Below are 4,763 nucleotides of genomic sequence, written 5' to 3' on the forward strand. Positions count from 1 at the left end.
CGGTACGGATCCTGTCTCCTGTCAGACATTGCTGCCACGTTCCACTCAGGAGCAAAGCGAATGTGGGATGTTTTACTCTCCATCTCGCGGAGGTTCGTATTTCGGCTACCCTCTGGATCAGCTTATCGATACATTGAGTGCAAGGGTTTTCCCAGCGTGTACGGCTTGTGACCCTGCACTGATTGGATCGGGACACCGAATTTTTTACTATCGTCGCCTGCCTCGTGTGCCATGGTGTCGAAGGCTTCTGCTATAAAAGATGCTTTCAGCATTGACGCAAGAAGTTGCAGACAATGCTTGAATATTCTTCGGTGCGTCAATAAGCGCACCGGTCACTAGCAGACGTCGCCCCCCCCCCCCCTCCTCTGCCCATCAGCGTGCGCTCATCTGAACAGTCGTGAGGAAGGCCTTCACGGTTACGGTTAATTGCAATAAAATCATGGATGAAATGAACGATCATGACAATAAGCGCAAGAAACAATCTCATCCCTTTTGTCATATAATTACAGGACCCATTGCTGCTAATAACTGTACCAACGGGAAACTGGTTTCATACTAAATCTGAACGGAAAGCAGGATAAACAGGAGGTGAAGTCTATCGTTTGTCATATTTTCTATCAGAATAGCTGGCAAACGTTAATCCAAAAGTGCTTTTGTGTTGTTATCATTTAACATTCGGTTAAATTTTAGTTCCTTGGGAGCATATTACAAAGAATTGTGAAGGCGAAATAACGAATAATACGTGACGATGAAACAAAGGCATTTCAGCAGGACAGCCGCGGATATTCCTGATGAAGAACCGAAGCATTTTATTTACAGTCGTTCTGATAGTCCTGACGAACAATCGTGCGGGAAAGGAAAGGGTGCACCCAAACACCGAAAGACTCCGGCAATCATTCACGTGGTTACCGTGAAATGAAAGGCCTTATTTGGCACACTATTCTTTCTTCAAAGAAGCAGGACACTTGCGCGTTACAAACGAAAGCCCAACCTTAATAAGGTCACTCCAGGGTTGTGTTGTTGCCGTGAACGAGAAGAAAAGCTGAGGCAATTTCACACCATATTTTCATTGCATGTAACTTCACGCCAACTTACGATGACAGATAGCTACAGGCTCTCCGGCGGATGCTGAGCGCCTCCAAACTCAGGAGGGCTTATTATGTCGCTCTCGTATTACATGTGTCTCGTATATGTGTACGTATCTATACATGTGTATAAATGAGGTGTCCCGTCGTAACCGACTGCGCCCAACGCAGCAGCCAATGAAAAGGAGCCCAGATGTCCGCTGTGACACTGAATTGGAGCGAGGATAAGTGATAGCTATGCGGGCATCGTGATACAAAAACATTCACTTTGGCGAGGCTTTGCATCAATGGCATTGTTTCATACTTCGTTTCTAATATTCCTTCCGACATTTGCGTGCGTCACGCGAGTCAGTTTGTGTGCACACAATGAAACATGCACACAGGGTCAACTGTGCAGGCTACTGTGACGCATTTTTAAGGTAGTGCGTGGGCACTGAATGATTTCGAACGATGCCGGGAGTATAATGTCAGCCGTTATGCAGTACATGGCATCTCAACAAACTTTCAGGCATGCACAGTTCTTCGGATGCCTGCTGGAATCCATGCACGAGGGCGTGAGCCACATCAACAACCAATCCAAGCCATCACCAACGGCATTGATGACATCCCCACTGCTAGACAGAAGCCACTGGAAGCCTGGGAGCGTTTCGTGTTCTTGAAGAACTCGCAAGTTCGTTGACCCTGTTTGCCGGACAGGACAGGACAGGACAAAAGTCCGCACTATGGGGCATAGTCTGCGGCCACGCGTCCGCAACGCTCGACCCGTTCTGGGAAATGAACCTGTCGATCCCCTCCATAGCAGGCCAGGTGAGGTTACAGGATTGCCTTGACCTTTTCAACAAAGAAGAGGTGCTTGACGGAGATGAAAAGCCTACCCTGCTTCATTTGTCAGAAACATTGGGGGTGCTCCGAGGACTCCCTAATTCAAAGGTTCCCAAGCGCCATTGTAGTGCACCTGAAGCGGTTCTTTCTACAGCATAATCAAAACATACACTAGCTTAATACCACTCTTGACCTCTCCGCCAGTGGTCTGGCGCCATACTCTGCCGTACAGGAGGACTTTCATTACAACCTACACGGCGTAATCAACAATTCTGGCGGGTTGCACTCGGGCCACTAAACGGCCCAATGCTAGCACCTTTTTTGAGAGAGTGGTGTGGGTATCATGATTCTCAGGGTCCAGCACATCCATATGCGCCGCTCCAACAGCTGTGCGCCATCCTGACAGTGTTGTGAGGCATGCTGAGGGTGCTGTGAACCGTGTGGGGTGCCGACCCTCTAGCATTTGTACGCAATTTCGTCTTATCGGGTTCTATCTAGCTCTGAGGAAGATGCTGAAAAAGTAGAGCAACTGAATCCAAACCGGGAAGCTCAAAAGGAAACTCAGGTCAGAGGGAAACGACTTCGGCCAGGGTCTCCTCAATTGCCGGAGGGGGACAGGAGTCCTGAACAGTTAGATCTGCTCATGAACGGCGCAGAGAACACGTAGATTTCTGAGCGGTCGATGCGACCCCTGGGCGTTCAAAGAGCCTCTGAGTAGTCTGAGGCCCACCAGTGTTCAGCAGGGACTTTATAAAGCCTGAGGGATACAGCCTGAGTTAGGCAGGGGGAAGGGTGGAGCGTCAATTCAACCCACCTAAAATTCTCAAAATTAACTAGACACCGAATTTTCGGGGAGGGTAGGCCTGCATGTGACGTCTACTGCGTCCAATTTGGAGATCCTTACGTCATGTCTTATGGTCCAACCATGTCAAACAAGGTCAAACTCCAGATCAGTGTCCGAAGTGTCCTAAGATCTTCTTACACGCCCATTCTTAACCGCATTACCTGTTCTCAGGGAAACAAAATTTAATTTCAATTCGGGTCAGTGACCTTGTTCAACCGTCGTAAGATCATAGTGACCAAAACTTCAAGATGGTTTTGATATTTTTTGTTTTAATAAACAGGATTCCTTGAGGCGGTATGTTTCCGAAAACAAATGGCTCATCAGGGTCATTTTAGACTAATGACCTGCTCTGATCTTTAAGACATATGAATAACATATCTATTGACGCCACCACGACAAAGACATTCGAGATGAACATAAAGCAACCCCGTAAAGCAGGCACTAAGGGAAATTAGCATTTGGTTCTGACCTCCGTCATTCCTGATCCACGGGTGTATGGATTAAGTCGTAATCCTAAAGTCAATTGTGCTGTTGCCTCAAGATGTGTCGATTCGTCTGACGCTCCGTTATCGTATCAGGTTGAACGATTCCCTACGAGTTGCCTTCGCTAACAGAAATAGCCTGACTCGGGTCTGCCGAAGACCAGCGGTCTTACAAGCTACATCTGATCTGATGTCACAACATTGGCTTCTCAACTGTCTACACTTTTAATGTTTGACGCCGATACGATACGCCGTTCGGTAAGTGTTTTGGACAAACCTCTGCGTGCGAAAACTGGCCCTTCACTCTGTCGCGTTTTGAACGACCAGTACACAACTTCACGGCTTGGGCAATCCGCAGATTGCGGGTCTATTCGCGAGCCGTCATGCACGGGACCGATTCAAATGTTTCCATCAAGACCTGGATTATGACCGGACCGGATTTTCCAATTTGCCCCTCACACATAGCACTATAAGATGACAGGTCATGACGGGGAATGGCGGGCGACACGCGCCTTACTCTCGTACCACGTTTTGATATTACGGTAGAATCAAATATTTGTATTTGAGGTGCGCGCGGCGCACAAGGCGCTACACAGCGTGATTAAAATTCATCGCCAGCTAACGAAGTAATTGTGGCACCTTTCTAAGCACGTTGAAAAATGAACTGAATGCAAAGTGATGCACCATTGCCAATGGTATTTTGACCAACGGAAGGTGATTGATCCAAAAGCGACTTTGACCGCTACAATGTGGTGGTACTTGTGAATTATTGGCCGAGATAATTATGAGGTCATTAACAATATGAGGAGCCTTGATATTTGTTGTTTTGTTGTTATAATTGTTGGCTTTGATATCCATACAAAATTGCCTTCCCAACAGGCAACAAGCTACGTCGAAAAGCTTAGCACCCGCTGGTTCATGACAACCTATTCAGTGTCTTTTTCAATAAAAAGGAACACTAACTAAAATTGAATAAACAAATACAATAAATCGGGCCCAATTTGGACATCCATAAGGTCGAATGGACTAGATGACAAAGGTACGCAGGGCCATACCCCGAGTTCCCTCATATATCCCCAAGATTATTGCCGAGTTGAGGTGTAGGTCCTGGCTCCATGACTAGCAGAAATCCTAAAACTTACCAGAAATCGTCCCATTTTGCAGGAAAATATGTTATCTTGAACGGAAATGGTACGCACTATATTTACGCCTACCAGGATTCATCACTCACTAACCCCATAAGGACAGGCCAACCCTGCATCCACCCTGACAAGGCTCCTCCTAAGGATACATGATGTGAATTCCAACTTCTCAATCCGTGACCCAAGGTGTTGTAAGTTCCTCTGGCCCGCCATTTCTCGTCTCCACCCCATGCTGTTGCTGTTGTTGTGTGCCGTACTCTTTTACACGGACTGCTTCTAAGCACGTCCGGCTAGGTTCATCGAAATAAATTACTGATGAATGTGATTCTCTCTGTGATGATCCTTTCTGATCCTCTCTGCCGATGTGATCTCTCTGTCAGGGCAGATT

General features: G+C 47.1%; 1 protein-coding gene across 1 annotated transcript in view; it reads right to left on the minus strand.

Annotated features, from left to right (window-relative positions):
* Window positions 1-4,763, minus strand: part of LOC119098778 (uncharacterized) — a 36,393-nt gene that overhangs the window by 1,076 nt on the left and 30,554 nt on the right. The window lies entirely within an intron of this gene.

The sequence above is a fragment of the Pollicipes pollicipes genome, unplaced genomic scaffold (assembly GCF_011947565.3).
Source record: "Pollicipes pollicipes isolate AB1234 unplaced genomic scaffold, Ppol_2.1 Scaffold_2555;HRSCAF=2994_pilon_pilon_pilon, whole genome shotgun sequence".
NCBI lineage: Eukaryota > Metazoa > Arthropoda > Thecostraca > Pollicipedomorpha > Pollicipedidae > Pollicipes > Pollicipes pollicipes.